The sequence below is a fragment of the Podarcis bocagei genome (genome assembly GCF_964188305.1).
Source record: "Podarcis bocagei genome assembly, chromosome: 13".
In the NCBI taxonomy this organism is placed as follows: domain Eukaryota; kingdom Metazoa; phylum Chordata; class Lepidosauria; order Squamata; family Lacertidae; genus Podarcis; species Podarcis bocagei.
In genome coordinates this window covers 24,561,798-24,585,205 of record NC_138138.1, presented here as the reverse complement: position 1 = coordinate 24,585,205, position 23,408 = coordinate 24,561,798, and positions in this window count along the sequence as shown.

The following is a 23,408-nucleotide window of genomic DNA, read 5'->3' as shown; positions in this document are numbered from 1 at the left end:
TTTTGTCACATCTTCAGCACAACGGTTGAGCTCCCTTTTCGAGTCCAGTGGGGTTTTATTTGGGGTGTGTGTCTTTGGACAATGCACCACTTTCTTTAACCTGGAAGAGTTGGAGTGCACAAACTCAGAATCTGCTGACACTGCATTTGACCATCCTGGGTGCTCGGTGCAAAAGCAAGGACGGCGGTGCTTTTGGGGTGGTGGCCCCTTCCCTCCATTTTAGGGTCCTGGCATGTAGCCACCTTCGCCTACTTCTGGAATGGGTCCTGTTGAACCTAGCCAAATTTGGGAGCTGATGTAGTGTGGTGGGAACTCCCACACAAACTATCCTTGGCTGGCTCTGATCTAGGTCCATATCAGTGGTACCATCTTCTTCAGATGGTAGTTTGCTTCAAAATGTGGTAAGCCAGCCCTGATGCATTTGGTGGGGGCTCCTCACTGCACAGAGTGGGCCCTGGACATCTGCCCCAAAGTACTGCCCTGACAGTAGCATAAACCGTCTATCTAGTCCACCTTCATTTTTCCAACAGTGGCTACCAAGGTGCCTTCGGAAGCTCAAAATAGGATATGAGGACCACAGACCTCCTCTGTTCCCACCATCTGACACTCAGAGGTATATTGCCTCTCTTCATGAAGGTTCTATTTAACTGCAGATAGATTCGTCCATCATGAAATTTATTATTTTAAAAAGTTATCTATGGCATCTCTAGGGGATTTTAATATATTTCTTTAGCAAACCTTGATCTGCATGGCACCGTCTTCATTCTATATTTGCTGTCATTATGTTGTCCCTTTTTGCAGTATCTAGGAGTGCAGAATCTGCAGGTTCTCTCTCCTTCCGCCTTGCCTTCTACCTTAGTGGCCATTTCAACGAAGTATTTCTTTCTTCAGAACAATGTTCTTTTTTTGTTTTTCTGGGGCAGAAAGAGATTGAGTTAAAATAGCCATTGCCTCCACCATTTAATTAATTTAATCTGCGGGCTTGCAAGGGAAGAGATCCTGATAAGATTACGAGTAAAGGAAAGAAAGAATGTGATCAGTATTTCTCCCATAAATGCCATCTTAACAATGAGCTCTCTGCAGCAGCAAGATATCAGAGAGCACATTTTGGGTCACCCTGTAAATAAATAATCTTCTTACGGTCCAGCAGTCATTCCTTTATTATTATTATTAGAATCAAAAAGTATGTTATAAAAGATACTAAGATGTGGAAATTAAGACTCTGAAAGCTAGCTGAAAAAGCAGTAATATATGCAGACTATCATTTTTGCTTGTTGCCATAGTAAAGGCTAGTTATCAGGGTTAACTCCACACCACAAACTTTTAAATGAATAAAAATGTTGATGCAGATGTGATCCATGGGATCTTTGGTGTAATATTTGGCCTTTATCTAGCGCTTTATGACTTTTCAAAGTACTTCACATACATTGGCTTGTATCCAACGCTAATCCTACTTAGAGCACACCTGCTGAAATAAATAAACCTAAGTTAGTCGTGTCCATTAACTTCAGTAGATCTACTTTGAGTAAGACTAGCACTGGATAAAATCTACTGCCTTAGCAACAATTGCAGGTAGGTCGGTGTTATTGTCCCCATGTTGCAGATGGAGGGAAGGGAAACTATGTTTGCCACAGAGTAACTTCACAGCAAAGGCAACATTTGAACTGGAGATGTCAAGGTTCTCACAGCCCAGTTACTATGTTACACAGGCTCCTTTGCATATGATTGGGTTACCAATCTCACGCAGCTCACAGCACACCCAGCACCCTTCTCTGTAGCCCTTTCAGTAGCTTTGCAGTGGAGTTACTGTTGGAGTTACAACTTGGGTGGAAATAGTTCTGATTCCTCGGCACTCAGTGGGGATCCTTTGTTCTGACTTAGGCTGCTTCCAGACCAGAGAGAATTTTGTGGCTGAGATTCAATTGCATATTGGCAAATTCAGGTTGCACAGTGCGGAACTGTTGCTCTTGCACAACTTGCTTGCTTCCACACACCAAAAAAGCGTTGGGGGGGAACACGTCTTGTAATAAGAAAAGTGATAGGAAAATGTGCTAGAATAACAGTGGCTTGTTGCAATGCTTTATAACCTCCCTGCTAACAAATCAGAATGCTCAATAAGTAGTGGGCATCATATAACCTCCCCACAAACCTTGTGCAAGCAAATCATTATGATTGCTCAAAAGTAGGTACTCTGGAAGATCTTAGGCTGATTCCACAGTAGCTGATTCCCCGCTGCCCCAAGAATGGAATACCGGTAATTTGTTCATATAGTTTTTGGAGAGAATTCACACAACAACATCATAGCCAGCCAACTGGATCCCAATTTCCTCCGTGTTATCTTCCTGTCTTCTTTTGTAACTGATCTGCACTAATTTTCAAAACGTAAAACACAGTTTTATTGCTGACATGTCTAGTGTGGACTGGCAACATGCCACTAAAAATTCCCTGGGCTACTGCTCTTATAAGTAATAATTTCCTCCTTGTTTCTTTCTTTCAAAATGGCTTTTGCTTCTTAGGTTTCTACCCCTTTAAGTAGCTTCTTCCTGTTCACCTGCCTGGCGACAGCATTCCAGAACTGGTTCTTAATTAGTCAGTTCCTGTTCATTGTTTGTGTTTTGGAGCAGGGTGGTGAAGGTAATTATCAATTTCCTCTTCACAGCCAGAGAAATTGCTCATTATTTTATTAAGACGGCATTACTTCACACGACGCAGTCCTAAGAGAAGTGAAGCTCACTCAAATGAAAGACATGAACCAAGCACATTTCTAATCCCCTGAACAGAATACAGGCAAAAAAAAACAAACAAACAAAAAAAAAACAAAAAACAAAAAAACACCCGGCAGATTTATGCATTTGCACCAGAAAATTAGCTTGTGTGTGTGTGTGTACTTTTATACTGCATTCTCGCTTTCCCTCTCACCTTTTGATGTTCTTCCATTAGAGCACTACGCTAGTTTCACAAAAAAATGTCCGTTCCCCCCTTCTATTTCTTGGCAACACAAAATTGCTATCAATTCTGCCCAGCATGACATCTTAAAATAAAAGCAAGCATCACTCTGCTTCTATCTTCTCTATCTCTTCTCCCTCTGATCCTCGAAGCCCCTCTTTTTGCCCCCCCTTCATTTTTTCTCCTTGACCATACAAAGTCCACCTATGCGGGTAGATGGGAGGAAAACGGGAAAAGATGACTGTTCCCACTCTTCTCCTCCGCTGTGTCCTCCTCTCTATCCATGCACCGCATTGACAGTGACACTGTTCTTGCCAACAGAGCAACAGAAGTGAGGGCTGCAGGGCAGGGGGGAGAGAAATTGGACAACCCATCAAGAGCAGAATGAGGCAATTTCCTTCTCTATTTGATATGGGAATTCAGGTATAGATCTCGGCACAATAACAAAATTGTTCATCTACCTCCCTGACCTGCAATTTTTTTTCACAGATTCCCTCACCAAACATCTTTCCAGTTTTTATTAATGTACGGTTGCTTATTTGTGCACATTGCAAACAGACAGAGCAAAATGCAAATAATAAAGGTATGCCTAAATCAGATGCAGGAATCCCCCCCTTTTTAGGGGGCAATTTATCAGGGGCTGCATGGCAATGGCAAGTGGGGCTGGAGTTACCCGCTTTTCCAGGGGCATTGGCTGGGGTGGGGTGTTGCCACGGAGATGGTATCCCAACTGCAGCATCACCACTGTAGACCTCGACCTCAATGGTGCAGGAGCAGGGCAGGGTGGTGGCAAGGTCAGAGTGATGCCAGGTACATTGGCAGAACTAATGCTGCACTCTGACCAGTACACATGTACCACCCCTCCCTTGTCCTTGCCTTGGTTTTATTGCTGTCAGTGGCAGTGATGCTGGTGCCAGGAGACCAGGTCTGTGGTATCACCTCTCCCTGCTCTTTTCTTTTTTCTGCCACTCCCTTTAATCTCTTCCTCTCCTCCTTTCCAACCCAAGAGGCCTGCAGGGGCAAGGGATAGATCCTTCATGCCAGAGGTTTGAGCTGATCATTTGCAGAGAGCTTTTGAAGTCGGGCTCTCTTAGGTTCAACTCAGACAATACGCCAAGCCACAGTTTAGAAACCAAGCCAAGGTGATCTTCCAAATATACAGGCAAAACCAAGGTTTAGGACAGGGCTCAGGAACCTGAGACCCAAAGCCCACTTGCAGCCCTCAGTCTAACTTCATGGGGGTGGCAAGAAGAGAAAGGGGGCACAGAGGAAAACAAGAAAGGAGGCAGAAGAGAATGAATAGGGGTGTCGGAGAGAGAGAAAGAGAAGGGGGCTGCCTCACCCACTTCTGGTTTTAGCTCATCCACTTTTGACTGAAATCACCATTATGATTTACCAATAAAAATATATTGCAAGCCATAGCTTAAAAAAACACCATATTTTCAAGTATAAAAATAGAGAAATACAGCATCCACAACAAAGGAAAGAACACAAATATAACCCCAAGAATGAGGTCAAGAGGTTATTGAGATGCAATCAAGTAGAAGAAAAGAGAAAGTCCATCTACAATGGGAAGAAACTAAAATCTTGCAACATGCAGATATTCTGGCTGTTGCTAATGTATAAGACCGTTCATACAGTGTACTGGGATACAAAAACAAAGTTCTACCAAATAGTGTGGTTATGGGGTATGTTAGGGCATCCCCCACCCCAGTACAGCTGTATATCATGCCTAGCCATGGTTAGCTCAAACATGGTTTGCAAGTCCACTTTTGGTTCTGGTTTCCTGCTAACAAACCACAGCTTATCATTCCACACATCACACAAAATTACAGTTAAGCTTTCTTAATCACATGTTGGTGCAGTGCCTGAACTGGGCCTTATTACCTACAGGTTGTTGCCAGCTCCATCACTACAGAAAGGGAATCAGAGCTCCCCCCCCCCGCCGTGTTGTTTTTGGGCCAGCAGGTGTAACACAGCTTTCATTCTGGCTGCTACCACCAAAATGGATGACAGCCTGACTACTAGTGGTCTAAAGTTGAAAAACAAGATACCGTAAACACAGCAAATCCCCTAGAAGGGAAGGAGAGGATCATTTTATTTATTAAATTTGTATACTGCCTTGTACCCGCAGGTGTCAGGGCGGTTACAGCCTAAAATCACAATACGTATAAAACATGATTCAGAGCCTGCTGTTTCACCATACACCTGATCCCTGCCTGGACTTCTAGTGAGTAAAGACAGCAGCCAGGAGACTCTGGGTGGGCGGGTTTAGACACCCTATCCCTGGAATCTCTTATCTGTCCATTCCTGACTGGGCTTGAAGAGGGAAGAGGGCTTGAAAGCACTAGGCTGTTTCCCCACTAACATGCACTGAACTTACTGTGAAATGCCCCACCTCCTCCAGGAATGAGCACGAATAGCCCTTCTGATTCCTTCCTTGTGGGCAGGGCCTTTGCTACTGGACCTGTTCCTCCTTGATTCAGGAAGTGGGGAAGAGCATTCTAGGCCTTCCTTTGCAGCCTTGTGGGATGGTAGGGGGCTTGTTTGGGGCCTTTGAGTTTGCCCTTTTGCTCCTTTCCAGAGATATTTCTTCTCTCTCTCTCTCTCTCTCTCTCTCTCTCTCTCTCTCTCTCACACACACACACACACACACACACACACACACACACATCTATACAGGCAAGCAGGAGGTGTTACAGTTCAAGGAAGACGTGTGGCTGTGAGGGGAAGGGCTTTTTCAATGATAGCACCCCAGCTGAGGAATGATCAGCCCAGAAATGTCCATTTTGTTGTCTTAGGACCTGCTTATCACCTCAGCCATCCATCTTAGACTTAATTTTAACCCCACTATTTTGTTTCTAATGGCATTGCTACCTTTTCAAAGTCTTTGTATTTTGAAATCATTCTGGTTTATTTGCACTGTAACTTGTTTTTGTATCATGTTACGAATAATTTAGTTTGAAGCCAGAGAGGTATAAAGATTTCTACAAAGATAAATAGCATGAATGCATAAAGCAAAACACACACAAACAGAGGGTTGTTGGGGGGGGGAGTATATGCAATAATCAATCTATATGACAATTTGTATGTGAGCTCCATAGTATTCCTACACAGTATTCCTTACACAAGTTGAAATGTTGCAGGGTTGAAGAAGTCCTAAGGGGGCTGGGGTGGGAATTTAAATTTCGCAGTACAGTAAGTCAATGTAAATCGGCCTCTTTTTCGCCCGTTCTTTTTGACTGCAGGTCTCTTGTATACTTGTATTCGTGTCTTGTTGAACACAACGGCTCTTGTTCTCAAGTGGAGAGCAAAGACCACTTCTCTTTATTTTCTGCACATTTCTTTATTCCCATTTAGGGCAGGCTGGTTCGGGGTATATATGCATGCCTGGCACGGAGGTGACCTTTTATCCAGGGCTGTGCAGCTGTGAGCAGCTGCTCTTTTAGGCTGGAGGTGAACAGAAGATTCCCCCAGCTGCAGCTGCAAAATTGGGGGTGGGAAGGGGGGGTGACGGAACCCAGAGCATTGAAGAGACCTTCATCGGGGTTCAGAGAAGGGACAACTCTTGGAAGGAGGATTGTGGCGGAGGACAGGTGCTAGCAATAGGCCGTGTGGCTCATCCAAGGTTGTAACCACACAGTAGCTATTTGTGAAGAGACTGGCTCTTCCAAGTCTCTTCCTCAAATTGCATGTATTTCTTGCTTTTTTAAAGTCTCTTGCAGCAGAATCTTACACATGTCTTAGCAATAGGTGAGTTCATAGGATTGGACCCTAAACCTATTAAGGCTGCAGTCCCTGCAGTGATTTATCTGAGAATAGGACCCATTGAATTCAACTTACTTCTGAGTTGACCTGTATAGCTTGCAGTATAACTTACAAAGACATAAGACAAAGCGGGGTGACAAATTGCTATAATTTTAGATAGAAATAACAACACATCTCACCATTGTTGTAGTAACACCGTAGAGAGGAAGGCTTGGGACCAGGAGACCTGCATGGCCTTCTCAGTCTGCTGTTGAGGTGGTAACGTTGATGGGCAGCTTCAAGGTTCCTGCTGCTCTCCATTTTAGAGTCCTTTCTCTTTAAACTGGGCTTAGACTGAAAATGGGACGTGGGTGGTGCTGTGGTTTAAACCACTGAGCCTCTTGGGCTTGCCAATCAGGAGGTTGGTGGTTTGAATCCCCGTGATGGGGTGAGCTCTCATTTCTCTGTCCCAGCTCCTGCCTACCTAGCAGTTCGAAAGCACGCCAGTGCAAGTAGATAAATAGGTACCGCTGTGGCAGGAAGGTAAACAGTGTTTCCATGCGCTCTGGTTTCCGTCACAGTGTCTCATTGCACCAGAAGCGGTTTCGTCATGCTGGCCACACGACCTGGAAAGCTGTCCGTGGAAAAACGCCAGCTCCCTCGGCCTGAAAGCGAGATGAGCGCGGCAACCCCATAGTGGCCTTTGACTGGACTTAACCATCCGGGGTTCCTTAACCTTTACCTTTCCTCTAACAGACTTTCTAATAAGGAATTGTCTTCCTCTATAATGCAGGATACGTGACTATCCAAAGGATTGGGGTAGTATTATTGCAGGCACCTTCATTTTAATTTCCCCCAATGCCTAAATTGGACCCTCCAGGGCATGTGGGAAATTTAAAATGCCTCCTACCTGGATCACCATTGTCGGTGAGCATCACTGCAGAAGGCCAGAGAGAGGCGGTGTCATCATCTACTGGCATAGGAGGGGGCCCACAGGAAGGCTTCTAAGTAAATAATATGGTTCATGTGTGGATACAGGTGTTTAGAGAGACTCTGGCTGTAATGAATGCGAAAAAGCCTGCCGCAAGGCAATGGTGGGGAGAGGATGATGCCTGAGAATTTCTGCCCACGTTTTATTTTTTTATTTTTTTATAAAATTTTTATTGGTTTTACAACATTTTTAGGAAAAACAAACAAACACAAAAAGTGACAGACATACATGTATAGTTTCAAACATATTTTCATAAACCTCTTTTCTTGAACTTCCCCATACCCCCCCTCTCTGCATCCCAATGCCCATAATTCAACAAGCAACTCCCAGTTGTTACTTTCTAATCTCTGTCAACTTAGTCTCTTTTATAGTCTAACCTTGTATCCCTGTACCCTTTTGCTTCTGGAAACCGCAACATTTTAGCATTCATTAAGTTTATAGTAGTCCTTAAGATAACTTTTAAATTTTCTCCATTCTTCTTCCACCGTCTCTTTTCGTTGATCACGGATTCTGCCTGTCATCTCGGCCAGTGTCATATAGTCCATCACTTTCATCTGCCATTCTTCCAAAGTGGGTAAATCTTGTGTCTTCCAATACTTTGCGATAAGTATTCTTGCTGCTGTTGTGGCATACATGAAAAAAGTTCTATCTTTCTTTGTCACCAATTGGCCGACAATGCCCAAGAGGAAGGCCTCTGGTTTTTTAGAAAAGGTACATTTAAGTACCTTTTTCATTTCATTATAGATCATTTCCCAAAAGGCCTTTATCTTCGGGCATGTCCACCAAAGGTGATAGAAAGTACCTTCAGTCTCTTTACACTTCCAACATTTATTATCGGGCAAATGATAGATTTTTGCCAGTTTGACTGGGGTCATGTACCACCTGTAAACCATCTTCATAATGTTTTCCTTTAAGGCATTACATGCCGTAAATTTAATACCGGTGTTCCATAACCATTCCCAGTCAGCTGACATAATGTTATGTCCAACATCCTGAGCCCACTTAATCATAGCCGATTTAACTGTTTCATCCTGTGTGTTCCATTTCAACAACAAGTTGTACATTCTAGATAAATTCTTAGTATTGGGTTCTAACAGTTCGGTCTCTAGTTTTGATTTTTCCACCTGGAAACCGATTTTCCTATCCTGTTTAAAAAATTCCATTATTTGGCGATATTGAAACCAATTTTCTACTTTATGCTTCAATTTCTCCTGACTTTGTAGTTTGAATTTTTCTCCATCCTGTTCTAAGATTTCCCAATACTTCGGCCATCCGACCTCCATATTGAGTTTCTTCACTGCTTTAGCCTCCACTGGTGACACCCATCTAGGGGTTTTATTTTCCAATAGATCTTTATATCTTATCCAAACATTAAATAATGCTTTTCTAACAATGTGATTTTTAAAGGCGCTGTTAACTTTATCATACCAAAGATATGCATGCCAGCCAAAAGCATTATTGAAACCTTCCAGATCCAAGATGTCCGTGTTCTCGAGGAGCATCCATTCTTTCAGCCAGCAAAAAGCTGCTGCCTCATAATACAATTTTAGGTCCGGCAGGGCAAAACCCCCTCTTTCTTTAGCGTCAGTCAATATTTTAAATTTAATTCGGGGCTTTTTGCCCTGCCAGACAAATTTCGAGATGTCTTTGTGCCACCTCTTAAAACATTCCATCTTGTCAAGAATCTGCAAGGTCTGAAACAAAAATAACATTCTAGGCAATACATTCATTTTAATTACTGCAATTCGGCCTAACATTGACAGTTTCAAATTTGACCATATTTCTAGATCTTTTTTAATTTCTGACCAACATTTTTCATAGTTATCCTTATACAAATTCGCATTCTTAGATGTTAAATAAACCCCTAGGTATTTCACCTTCTTGACCACAGTCAAACCTGTTTCCTCTTGAAATTTCTCCTTTTCCATATCTGTTAGATTTTTCCCTAAAACTTTAGTTTTTTGCTTATTCAACTTAAATCCAGCTACCTGGCCAAATTGTTGTATTATTTCTAGGACCTTTTTCGTACTAGTGTTTGGCTCTTGCAAAGTCAATACTAGGTCATCTGCATACGCTCTTAACTTATACTGTTTAGCTCCGACCTGCACACCTTTGACCTGCTGGTCATTTCTTATCATGTTCAGCAACACCTCCAGAACTGAAATAAAAAGTAATGGGGAAATTGGGCACCCCTGTCGTGTTCCTTTTTCTATCTTAAGTTCCTCAGTCACAACATTATTTACAATCAGTTTAGCTTTTTGTTCAGAATATATTGCAGCCATACCATTCTCAAAACCCTGGCCTACCCCCATCCCATGAAGATTCTTCCTCATAAAACTCCAAGAAATATTATCAAAGGCTTTCTCCGCATCCACAAAGATCAATACTGCTTTAGTGTTTATATTCACCTCTAGCTTTTCCAAAATGTCTATTACATTCCTTACATTATCTGCTAGGTGTCTATTAGGGAGAAAGCCTGCTTGGTCTCTATGAATCTTCTCCATCAAGACTCTTTTAAATCTTTTTGCCAAAATGTCTGCAAAAATTTTGTAATCCACATTAAGCAGTGATATTGGGCGGTAGTTCTTAAGTTGGGTCTTTTCAGTCTCTGACTTTGGTATGAGTGAAATATATGCCTCTTTCCACGATTCAGGTGCCCTTTTTCCCTCAAGAATCTCATTACAAACTTCTCTTAGTGGTTGAGTCAGCCATTCCTTCAGCGATTTGTAGTATCTGGAAGTCAGTCCATCTGGTCCCGGAGATTTGCCCAATTGCATATTCTGAATGGCAGCCTCTATCTCTTGATCTGAGATTCTCTGGTTCAAATCCATCTTACTTTGATGAGAGATGTTTCGTAGTCCATATCTTCCAAGGAATTTATCTATATCTTCTTCATTTTGCGGGCCTTGAGTGTAAAGTTTTTTAAAATAACTTAAAAAGCAATTTCTAATTTCATTGGGTTTAGATATGTTCTTTCCATCCACCTCTAGGCTTGTAACTGTATTTAATTTCTGCCTTTTCTTCAGTTGCCATGCCAAAAGTTTACCACATTTATTTGCTGATTCAAAAGTCTTTTGCTTCATTTGCTTTATCTTCCATTCAATCTCTTGGTTCATCAATTCCATATATTGTGTTTGATATAACTTGATCTCTCTTAAAATGTCCTGAGACTTTGGTTTTGTTCTTAATTTCCTCTCTCCTTCCTTTATCATTTCCAAAATCTTCTCTTTTTTCTCAGTTTGTTTTTTCCTCTTTATTGAATTTTGTTGAATCAAAAATCCTCTCATAACCGCTTTACTTGCGTCCCAGATCACTCTTTTCTCCACGTCAGTCCTCAAATTTATTTCAAAATAGTCTTTTAGGGTCTTTTGGGCCTTCGTGAGAATCTCCTTATCTCGAAAGAGGGTGTCATTCATTCTCCATCTAAATTGACCAGTTATTGTGAGTTTCATCTCCATCTTCACGGCGTTATGGTCGGAGCAAGTTTTTGGGCAGATTTCCACTTTCTTAATCTTTGGAGCCAGTCCACTAGTAACCCAGATTTGGTCAATTCTGGTCCAGGTCATCATTGCTTGGGAGAAAAAGGTTCCCTCTCTCTCCAGAGGGTTCCTTGTTCTCCAAATGTCTATCAAGTCCATATTTTCTGTCATTTCGAAAAAAGTCTTAGGGAGTCTCCCTTCTTTAGTGACTGTTAGTCTTTGTGCCTTGTCCATATTAGTGGAGACCACGCCATTCATGTCTCCCATGATTATCATATTGTAATCCAGATAGTCCATCAAAGTTTCATGAAGTCTCTTAAAGAAGTCAGATTTGCCTTCATTTGGTGCATAAATTCCAACAACTAGAAGTTTTTCTCCTTGTACTTGTATCTCCACAGCCAGATATCTCCCTTGTTCATCTTTGAATATCATTTTTGGAGCCCATTTCTCCTTCACATATATTACCACTCCTCTCTTCTTAACTTTGTCTGATGAGATAAATTCTTGTCCTAGCCTTTTATTTGTGAGTAATCTCCTGTGGGCTCTAGTTATATGAGTTTCTTGTAGACATATCAAGTCCAGTTGTTCTCTATTCAAAATATGAAATACTTGTCTTCTCTTCAAAGGCCCATTCAGTCCATTACAATTCCAACTAAGGAATTGCAAAGCCATCTTGTTATTTTCTTAAGACTCCTCCAACAGCTCCAAGTTGTTGTTCTTCTTCTGATGGTGGTGGTTTTTGTCCAAACGAGAGATTCAGGATATCCAGTGCTCTCCTCTGTTCTGCAAGTACGTCCACAGTCCCCTTCTGTAGGTCCTCCTGGTATCTTGCCAAAAATTTGTCTTTATCTTGAATTGTCTTTATTTTCACTTTCTTTGCCTTATAGTCGAATGACAGTCCTTGTGGGAACTCCCACCTGAAACGGATAGAATTTTTCTTTAGCAAGAGAACCAAGTCCTTGTAGAAGTTTCTTAAATCCAAAATATATTTTGGGATGTCTTTAAAGATCTGTACAGCTAAATTTCCAATTTGCAAGGCCTTTTCAAAGTGTAGTCCTAATATTTTATCTCTTTCCTCCTTGGATCTGAATGTAATCAAGCAGTCTCTCGGTGTCTTTCTATCTTGCTTTTTACCCAGTCTAAAGGCAGTCGTAATTTTAAATTCGTCTTCCTCAAGGTCCCAGCAATCCACAAACTCCCGTGTCAAATATTCCACAAGGTTGTCTCTTTCATTCTCCGGAATCAGTCTTAATTTTAAATTTCTCTCTTTCCTCTGTAACTCCCACAAGGCCAAAGTTGCATCATGCTCATAGACCTTCTTGGCAAGTGGCTCTAATTTCTCCTGTGTCTCTCCGGCAGTGGCTTTTGCCTCTTCGGCAATTTGACGCGTGGTGGCGTTTTCCTCCACCAATTTATTTATAGATTCTGTATTCTGGTTTAATCTTGCTGATATTTCTGTTAATTTTTGTGTGTTCTCTGAAGTCTGTTTTGTCAAAGACTCCAGAGTTTGGTTTATCTTGAGCAAGGCCTCTGTCACAGCTTCCATAGAGACGGCTGCTCCTTTGTCTTGTCCTGTTGTTCCTGCTGATCCGGCTGTTGCGCCTGAAATTGAGCCTCTTTTCTTTGCCTGTTGCAGCTGCAGCTGTTGTTGTTGTTGTTGTTGCTTGATCTTGGCTCTTGTAACTATCTCTTCTTGTGGGCCACTCATGTCAAGGTCAGTTCCCACGGGATTATTCTCCCTTGGAAAATTCCACTGTCTTAGGCCGTCAAGTTTTACTTTATCCTCTAGAGGGAGCAAATCAAAATGGCCATAGAACAGGATTTCCAAATACAAAAACAAAGGAGACAGTCCAAGATGTAAAAAGAAGGAGATTAACACAATCAAAGTCAATGTTGCTAAAAACTTATAACTTCAAATTGCCACAGTTGCCCAGTTTATACTGTTTCTTCTTATGATATACAGTGATCAGGCACTGTGGAAACTTTGTATCAAAGTATCACTTCACAGGAAAAAGTCAGTTCAGTGTACTAACAAGGCAGACCGTTTCATGCTTTCAAATAGGTGAGATAGCAGAGGTTTTTTTCCTCCAAATAGATCATGCAGTTGTTGGTCAGATTCACCTCCCCTCTGCCCTGCTTGCTAGAGGGGAGATCAAAGGTCTAAATGTCCGGTTTATATGATCAAAGAGCAGATTTAAACGGATGCAAGTTTAGAGTTCCGTTGCTTTCACTTTCATGCAGTCGGGGGGAGGCAGACTTCCTTTGCTTAAATCTCCCCGTTTTTAGCCCAATTTCTAAAATTTTAAAGGGTCCCGATTATTGTCCAGCTCTTACTCACGGGAATTCAGTCCAAATTTTCTTTTCAGGAAGGAATCGGCGCTCTCCGCTTATGGCGACGCGGCTTCACTTCGCAGGCTGGGTAGCGACTCTCAGCACCGCGCTCTCTCCCGATGTCGATCCGTAGCCTTTAAAAAGGCTCTTTCACGGTACCGGGGGGGCGCGAAGGTGCCCACCGAGTCTCCTTGTTCTCAGGCTTCAGCGCCTGGGATTTTAGGGGTCCCCCGCTCGCCGTAGCGGGTAAGACCCGAACTTGCGAAGCAGTCCTTCTCCGGAGCTCGGAGGTAGGACCGCCATTAAGCGCTGGCACCGACCGGAAGTCATTTCTGCCCACGTTTTAAAGCAAACTGACCAGATTTGCATTTCCTGGACTAATATGTGAATTGGAATGCAGGTGTTATTTTTCACAGCTTCTCCAAATTTTGTAATTTTAGTTTATGGCTGGGGAAAAAAAAACCTCCCAAGTGCAAATAAGGTTAGTGTGCATACAAAAAAAGGGTGGGGTTGTGGTAACATGCATGTACAAATGCATATTTTGTGAAATTATGCTAAAAATAACGCAAATTTTATTAATGATAAAACTGGGATGTGATGAACTTAAGAATGAACATATTTGAGACTAATGTGAATGGGAAGCAGACAAAAAGCAGGGGTCAACAATTTGGTAAGTGTGCAGGGATCACACTAGACAGCCAAATTTGTGGAAGCAGCACTGGATTTTACTTTTTCTTTTACAAGGACAACCATATGCATCTTACGCTGCTCATCTGGCCTTTAGATCTGAACCTTTGTTTTAAATGCTGGGCTGGTGTTTTAATATATTCTGTGCGAAGATCCTTCATGTAAACAGATCCACAATTGGGAGGTTTAAATAAAAATAAAACAAGGAAATTCACAGCCCTCTTCTGACTAAACTGTAATTGTGCTGGAGAGTTGGAGAACTCTGACCTGTGTTATTGCCCTTATGGCTGGTGTGTGTGATTGCGTGTGTGTGTATCTATCTGTGGTGTGTCCATATTTAGAATGCTGCATGCTGTTCTTGTCTTTCTAAAAAAAATACTGCAGAACTAGAGAAGGGACAGAAGAAAGGCTTCTAAAGTCATCGGGGAGAATGGAGAAAGAAAAGCCTTTTAAAAACTGGTGCTTTTTCAGTTAGGAGGAAAAGAAGGAAGATTTGTGATCGAAGCATGTTGCTAGGAGAGAGTGGATAGGGAGGAATTATTTTCTCTTTTTTTTAGCACGTCAGAAATAACATTTGGGGTTATCCAATGAAACACTGGTAGGAGGTAAATGGAAGGCAGTGCACCTTATTGACTTGTGTGGGACTCATTGCTACAAGATGTAGTGATGACTACTGGCAAAGCAATTCTTAGGTTCAGTGTTCACCATCCTCCACCACTTATAACAGAGCTTACTGATCTGAAACCAGTTCCTGCAGGACGGGGGGGTTCTGGGCACTGGTGGAGGAAGGGGTGGGTGGTGAGTGTGGCCCGCCACAGGTGTCATCCCTAAGGGGTGTGTGTGACATCACCACCCTGCCCCCTGGGACTCTCACCATGAGTGGTGCCCCCCTGGGACGCTAGCCCCACCCCTGGGTGTACAGCATGTGCACCGCTCCGGGTGCCAGAACAGCTAGCTCTGCCTCTGATTCTGGGGATAATTTTCCTAGCATCTTGCATTCCCTGTGACACTAACCATAGGTATGGAAAGCGTCAAGCACCTCTGGCAACCACACAACCACAGATGCCTTAAAAAATCTATATACTGCCCTGTATCCACAAGTCCTCAGCTTTCAGTTCTTACTCAGTGGCCTTGGGCAAGGCTTTACTGTATTTCAGACTCTTATCTAGTAAACAGAGTGAACTCCTGTGTGTGTGTGTGAATTTATCATTCAGTAACTGCAATGGCAATGGATGCAAGAAGAAACCAAATAGCAAACATCCTAGACAAAGCTCCCCTGTTGCCAAAATTGGCCTATCAATGAATAGATGCAGCTCATAAGCTATATACCATGCTTGATGAACTTCAGATTTGTCTGTATGTCTGAGATTGCAGAAATATGAGGATTGCCAAGCACCCAGCAGGCCACAAACCTCAAATGCAATAATGTTCTGTGAAAACTGTTCACATAGTCACCTGCTCACAATGAGTATCTGCATGCCAGATGCTGAGTGATGCATTTGTGAATCAGCTGTTGCAATGAATGAATGATCAGGCAGCGCTGAGAATAGGGCTTGAATGGAAATGTGAAGAATTTTGGCAGCGTGTAGTGTAGAGCTTTATGCAACCGCTTGGCCACCCACCAGGCCTTCAACTCAACTGCCTTCACCTGTCTTGACAGTGGCAATGCATGCTTCCAAAGGCAGGCTGAGCTGTGCTTTGGTAAGTGGGTATCACAGAGAATTTTGCACCCAAACTCCACAGATCCACACTGCACCTCAGTTTGGTTGTGGGCTGCAGTTCATAAAGGAACCCAAGCATTCATTACTTTGAGTTTTTGCTGGGTATGCTAGAGATAGAGCTGGGTGGGCAAAAGTTGTTTGGGCAACATCAAAGTTCCAGCTCCCATGCCGCACCAGAGGACACTGCTGCCAGGCTACATCTCTCTGTCTAAATTTCTGAGACTTGTACTGCTTGGCAGGAGGCAGCTATGAAAGAGAATTGCTAATTCAGTGCAGTTGTTTGGGGGCGATTCCCCTGAGGCCTTCTTGCTTTACTACGCTGTGTGCATATCCTTTACCTTCCAGAGATGCTGAAAAACTAGGTCAGTGGAGGGAGAGAGAGAGAATAGGATATTCACAGAGAAGGATATATGAATCGTGCAGGCAGCATGACACTCAAAACGCAGCACAGGTCTGGTACCTGCTAGCAGTTGGAAATCTAAAGGAGGTCATTTTAGTCCATGCTCATGCCAGCGCTCATTTCTACTTAATAGACGCTCATGTGCTTTAGCATGTGTTTTGGGGCTGCAATGCTAAGGCACAGTGACACTTTATTAAACAGAAATGAGCATTCACGTGAGCATAGCCTAAACTAACCTCTCTTGGATTTGCAGACATTGGCTGGTAACTGGCCTGGGCTGTGTCTGGACGAACACACTTCCACTTGTCCCTGGCCTAATAAGCAGTTTTTGCTTGCCCCATGCTTTCTAGGCATGAGTCCGAGTGGTTTTGCCTTTGCTCCGCAACTTTCCCACTCTTTAGTGCTCAATCGGAACAAATTGTAATCTGCTGAAAACCCAATTGTTATTTGTTTCAGTTCAGCATTAATGTAGTGGGGCAAATCTCTCTGTGTCATAAAATGTTTGCCCCTTCTCTAGGGCATATTTCAGCAGTAGCAGATGGCACGGTAGGGTGCTGCCTCTCACCTGACACCTGAGTTGCTCTTACTTCTCAGGAAGGAAAGGGAGAGGTGGTAGGTGGTGGGAAAGCCACTGTGGTGCAAATGCGCCAGCAGGAGCCCCAGGGTGGATTTGCTGGTGCGTTTGCACCATGCTAACTTCCCTGTCACCTCATCCCTCCTTCCTGGGAAGCACCAGAGACTTAGTGGTTGGGGGAATCAGGTGAGCGCTGCTGCTGCACCATGCTATCCACTGCTGTATTTCAGGAGTAACAGCTTTGCTTCCATAAAGTTCTCATGCTGCATACAAAAATATAAATTCCGTGCCAGAAATAATAATAAAAATAATAACTTTTTATTTATACCCCGCCCATCTGGCTGAGTTTCCCCAGCCACTCTGGGTGGCTTCCAATCAAGTGTTAAAAACAATACAGCATTAAATATTAAAAACTTCCCTAAACAGGGCTGCCTTCAGATGTCATTAAAAAAAAAGATAGCTGCTTATTTCCTTCATATCTGAAGGGAGGGCGTTCCACAGGGCGGGCGCCACTACCGAGAAGGCCCTCTGTTTGGTTCCCTGTAACCTCACTTCTTGCAATGAGGGAACCGCCAGAAGGCCCTCGGTGCATGTGTGTTCTGTGCAGGTCATAGAAGGATATTCCAGGGTTCTTCATTGTTTTACTCAGTGATGGAAAAGCTGTGGCTCTCCTAATGTTGGACTCCAACTCCCATCAGCCCCAGCCAGCATGGCCGGTGGTCAGGGATGATGGGAATTTTAGACCAGCAACATCTGTAGGGCTACAGGTTCTCCACCCCTGCTCGCTCGCTCTCCTTTTTGAATGGGGCAGAAGCTCCCTGGAAAGGCACTGTGGGGAACGTAATCTTGTTGCTGTCCACATGAACAGAGTTCATGAGGAGGTGTATCACGTGACCCTAAGATACTCCAGTCAGTCCTTCAGGGAGCATGAGGAAAATTTGAAAAGGAATTAAATCTGCTGATATAGAGAGCAATTCCCCAAAGTTGATTATTGTATCTCACCCCTTGACTTGCAACACTTCAGTCTGATTTTAGTGAATGAAAGTGGTTCATTGAAGTGGAGATAAAATGAGATAAGGAAGAAGAGGAGTTTGGATTTGATATCCTACTTTATCGCTACCCGAAGGAGTCTCAAAGCAGCTAACATTCTCCTTTCCCCTCCTCCCCCACAACAAACACTCTGTGAGGTGAGTGAGGCTGAGACACTTCAAGTAAGTGTGACTAGCCCAAGGTCACCCAGCTGCTGCATGTGGAGGAGTCGGGAAGCGAACCTGGTTCACCAGATTACGAGTCTACCGCTCTTAACCACTACACCACACTGGATATGGAACAAATATAAGGGGGGGGGGGAGGGAGGATTTAAGCTACATTGTGCAAGACTTGAATGGTAAAGTTACTTACTGACATACTAACCTGTGGAAGGCTAGGTTATGCTGCTACTCAGAAGTTAGGTATGATGAGGAAAAAAGGAGGGGAACCTGGAACCCAATTTGGCTGCCATTTTGTTACTGAACTGAAGTACAGATAAAGAACAAGGGTTCTAGGTTTGTGGCACCAAATTGTACTAAACTACCAGGGCTGGCAAGCCAACAAAGGTCTGTATAGTAAAAGCTATGGTTTTCCCAGTAGTGATGTATGGAAGTTAGAGCTGGACCATAAAGAAGGCTGATCGCCGAAGAATTGATGCTTTTGAATTATGGTGCTGGAGGAGACTCTTGAGAGTCCCATGGACTGCAGGAAGATCAAACCTATCCATTTGTGAAGGAAATCAGCCCTGAGTGCTCACTGGAAGGACAGATCCTGAAGCTGAGGCTCCAATACTTTGGCCACCTCATGAGAAGAGAAGACTCCCTGGAAAAGACCCTGATGTTGGGAAAGATGGAGGGCACAAGGAGAAGGGGACGACAGGACGAGATGGTTGGACAGTGTTCTCGAAGCTACCAGCATGAGTTTGACCAAACTGCGGGAGGCAGTGGAAGATAGGAGTGCCAAGCGTGCTCTGGTCCATGGGGTCACGAAGAGTCGGACACGACTAAACAACTAAACAACAACAATAACACCAGGGCTGGCAATTAGGCAGCTGCCTCGGGAGCTAATTTTGGGTATCAAGAAAGGGCAGCAACTTGTTAGTTATTTAATTTATATTTATTGTGTTTTTTTATTGCCAGGGAAGGAGAGATGCTTGTGATTCCCCCCTCCTTTTTTTTTTTTGCCTCAGGCTCCAAATGACTTGACTTGCAGGTGAGGGCACCCCAGGCAGCAAAACATTTGGGGCTTCCTTGTAATCTATTTACATGTGAGAACGGGGTGGGATTTCAGGTGGGTTTAAATTCTGGTAACTCCTTGTTCAAATTAAATCCCTCACTGCACCACTTTTGCAGTCAGGTTGCGAAAAAAAAAGAACAAGCCAAGAGAATTCTATGCGGATGCATTTTCACAGTACGTGTTCTTTGGTTTGAGAGGACAGGAGGTGGGAGGGGTTTGCTTCCCTTCTGGAATTTTAGTTTGGGGGACATTGCTCTCTTACCTAGCTGGAAGGCAGGGCGGAGCTGGAAGAGCAGCTGGAAATGAGGAGGAAAGGTTTCCCAACAGGGCAGGTAGGCCCAAACCATCCCATCTCTTATTGCTCTCTCCGAAAAGGACAGCGGGGACCCGTTTGCTACAGCCTTCTACCTTCTGTTGTGCCCATCATTTTGCCTGAGCTGTGGGATGACATGTAGTTGGAGGGAAAAGGCAAGAAGGGTAGGAGAAAAATGCCAGAGTCCTTGCCTCCATCTTTCATCTTGATCTTCTTATAGCTGGTTTCCACAGCAACCGTATACCTGTATGTGTATGTCTTCCTCCATCCCCCACCACAGCCCCACCTCTCACCTGATTCGTTTCCCTGATCCTTCAGAGGCCATGGTGTGTGTGTGTGTGTGTGTGTGTGTGTGTGTGTGTGTGTGTTGCCCAATCCCTAACCCTCTGAAGTTGAGTCCCAAGATTTGCAAAAGGTAAATGAGATGTGAATAAGGGGTGTGTTGCTGTGTGCCAATGGAGGTTTGGGCAAAGGATTAGAAATTTGTCACAACATACAGTTCATGGTGGCCTTCCCATGATTTTTCCTCTTTCATTTCCCCACATTCCCTTACACGCTATTTCTTCCTTTTGTTTCCTTTCACTGTACATGGTTTCTTTCCTCCCTTTCCCTGTTTTCATCTCCTTCCAACACTTAATTTCTACCATTTGGAAATGGTGGAGCTCAGTTCCGCCTGGCAGCCATGCTATCTTGTGATACTTTGTGTGTGTGTGTGTGTGTGAGAGAGAGAGAGAGAGAGAGAGAGAAACAAGCAGAGGCAGACAAACAAACAAACAAACAAACAAACAAACAAACAAACAAACAGGGAGGTACCTGGCATCTACTTATTAGAAGCATATTCCTTCTTTACGGTTGCATTACTTGGCTGCATTTCTTCAAGCCTTAAAAAGGAGTTGTTGTTATTATATGTTTATTTATATACTGCCTTACCCCCAGACCGGTATTCTAGTCTGCTTACAAAAATTAAAACAGCGTGCACAAAATATAGAAAGCTAAACACATATAAAAGATAATGGTTAAAAAGTAATTAAACTACATTATGAGTGGAACCAGTGCCCCTCAGCCTCCAGCTTCCTTTCACCTTCTCACTTGGTGTGTGTTTGAGCTTTCACAGCATGGTTTCCAGTTTACTGTAGCCTCTCCAGAGTTCATAAAGGAGGCAATTAAGTTTATTTTGGGACCAGGAATGGGAATGTAAGAACTGCTGTCCCCCATCAATGTGTAAGCAACCCCAAATAATAGCCTTTGTGATCCCAGTGTTTACATTCTCCCCCAGGAAGCCTTCCTTTCTGCTTCAAAGGATTCAAACTACTTAAATAGTTTTGTTCAGTTCCCACTCTAGTTCAGCTTCAACTGAACGTGTTCCGGTTTTCTTCCACTTCCATCCTATAAAAAGTCAGCAACTAGAGATTGGCCCACATAATGAACCTGTTCAGTTCCGGTCCACATGAGAGAATTTAAATATAAGACACAGTATTCTAAATCAATTCACAGTTGCTGACCCCTTTGTACAGCCCCAGATCAAAGCGACTTCATGTGCTTCCTTGGTATCAACCCCCCAAATGTTTTTGTGAAATTACACTTCTGCAACCTTCAGGCTCTTAAGGTCAAGTGGCTTCTCTGAGCTCAGATACAGCCAGTGACATTAAATAAGAAATACTGGTTACTCTTTGGTCTTGAGCCTTTAAGCACACCCATTTAGGACTGGTTCCCTTCTTGCTATTTTGAGGTTTCTTCTTACACACTTCTCCTCCACAGTTCACTGTGGGATTCTGAGATTGATCCCAAATCAAGCCTACCATCCTTCCTTAAATAGTATGAAGTTCTTAGCCTTCAAATGATGAAAGGGGTGGGTGGGTTGCTAACTATCCAGGTTATAACCCACTTGCTCTTTTAAAGGCTCTGTTTCAGGCCTGAAATTGTCTGATGATGGATGCATTAAGAAAGATTTTAAATAAAGTAGGGATCTTTTTTTGAATTATGGTGCTGGAGGAGACTCTTGAGAGTCCCATGGACTGCAAGAAGATCAAACCCATCCATTTTTAAGGAAATCAGCCCTGAGTGCTCACTGGAAGGACAGATCCTGAAGCTGAGGCTCCAATACTTTGGCCACCTCATGAGAAGAGAAGACTCCCTGGAAAAGACCCTGATGTTGGGAAAGATGGAGGGCACAAGGAGAAGGGGACGACAGAGGATGAGATGGTTGGATAGTGTTCTCGAAGCTACCAGCATGAGTTTGACCAAACTGCGGGAGGCAGTGGAAGACAGAAGTGCCTGGCGTGCTTTGGTCCATGGGGTCACGAAGAGTCGGACACGACTAAACGACTAAACAACAACAGGGATCTTTTAAAAAACAAACAGTACGCAAGATGTAGAAACTTATCGCAGGGCTAATCGAAGCTCATCCCTTCCCTTTCTGTCCTCGACCTCCCCATGATAGTTCTATGTTTTCTTCAGAAAAGGGCCAGGAAAAAAGGAATCACTTTTTTTATCCAATGGATGGGAATTGACCAAGAGCTTTGAGTTGTTGTCAGGCACAAACTGTTGGGAAAATCTGATGCGAACTGGAACTGTGAAGAGGAGCAGCTTAGGCTAGGCACAGATGTTCAAAGAAGCATTGACAGTTGTTATAAGGAATGATGAGTGACTTGCACTAGTTGTTTTCTTGCTACTGATGTAACAGGCGAAGGGGGACGCACACAGATTTCCCCTGTGGCGACCTGTGCAGGTTCCGAATGCATATGGAATTCACAGAGATCAATGTGGGAGAGAGATGTGCAAGCTTCCCTTTTGCACATTTATCCCAGAAGCAAGAACAGAGCAAGCAAGCACATGTTCCTTCTGTCCCGACAAGAGACAACCAAGGCCTGCATGCATCCACTGTGGGGTTGCCAAATGTGCTGATTTGCCATGGCTTAAAGAGAGCCACCTCAACTGTGTCTGAAATTTGCCTGGGAAGTGTATCTTCACCTTTAACATAGGAGTGATTTGGAGCGGAATAGTCTCCCGTTCATATAACCAGCTCAGTCTGGCTCCACCATTGCAGCTGACTCCAATCCTCTCCATATGATACATGTCTTGGCCAGTTTCTCTGTTGCTGAGACCTGGCGCTTTTAACTCCTCTACTGAGAGAACAACAAAGAGAAGTTCTGCTGGAATTCCTCCATTATGTACCTCAGGTGCGCTTGAGTCCAGAATAGGCATATGGAAGCAGGCAGCCCAGGCATAAGGAGACAGCTCGGACCACCTTTCCTCAGGGAAAGAGTCCTTTTGTGGCTCAGAGGGCAGAGCCTGTGTGGAAGGAGCTTTCGTTCCCCTGGATGATTTCAAAACACGATTTTTTGTTCAAAAGTAGTTGCTGAGCAGTGGGTGCCAGCTTATACCAAAACAGGATAGTTCTCCACTATGATTTCAACAAGGAGAAGTGTTGTGCAGCACTTGTCCAGAGAATATCTAGGGAGCTTTCCTGAGGTCACTTTGCTAACAAATAGGGAAGGGCAATGGAGAGTTAACTTGGAATAAGTTTGTGCTGAAAGTATTGTGAGAGGATGTTCTATGCGAGTAAATGTGCGGCGTGTGGCTACAAGTACTGGCATAAACTCCCCACCCCCCTATAATAATGTGCACAAATTGCAGCATGTAATTTATTCCCATATCAACCTTGTGAAGTAGGTTACACTGAGAGAGAGAGAACGAACGAACATGGGCACGAGTGAAAAAATTGCCCAAGGCCACCCTGTAAACTTTATGGCTAAGCAGGAATTCAAATGTTGGTTTTCCCCATCAGAATTCAGCACTTTGATCTGCTGCATAGTATAAGCCGTCTTCAGGCATTCTACTTGTGTGTAAAAGCAACGTGGCATCGGGGACATGCACACTCATTGTGCGTGCACGCCACACATTTAAAGCACGTTTGAATCACGTGGCTTGCCCAAGGAAACCCGGGAACTGTAA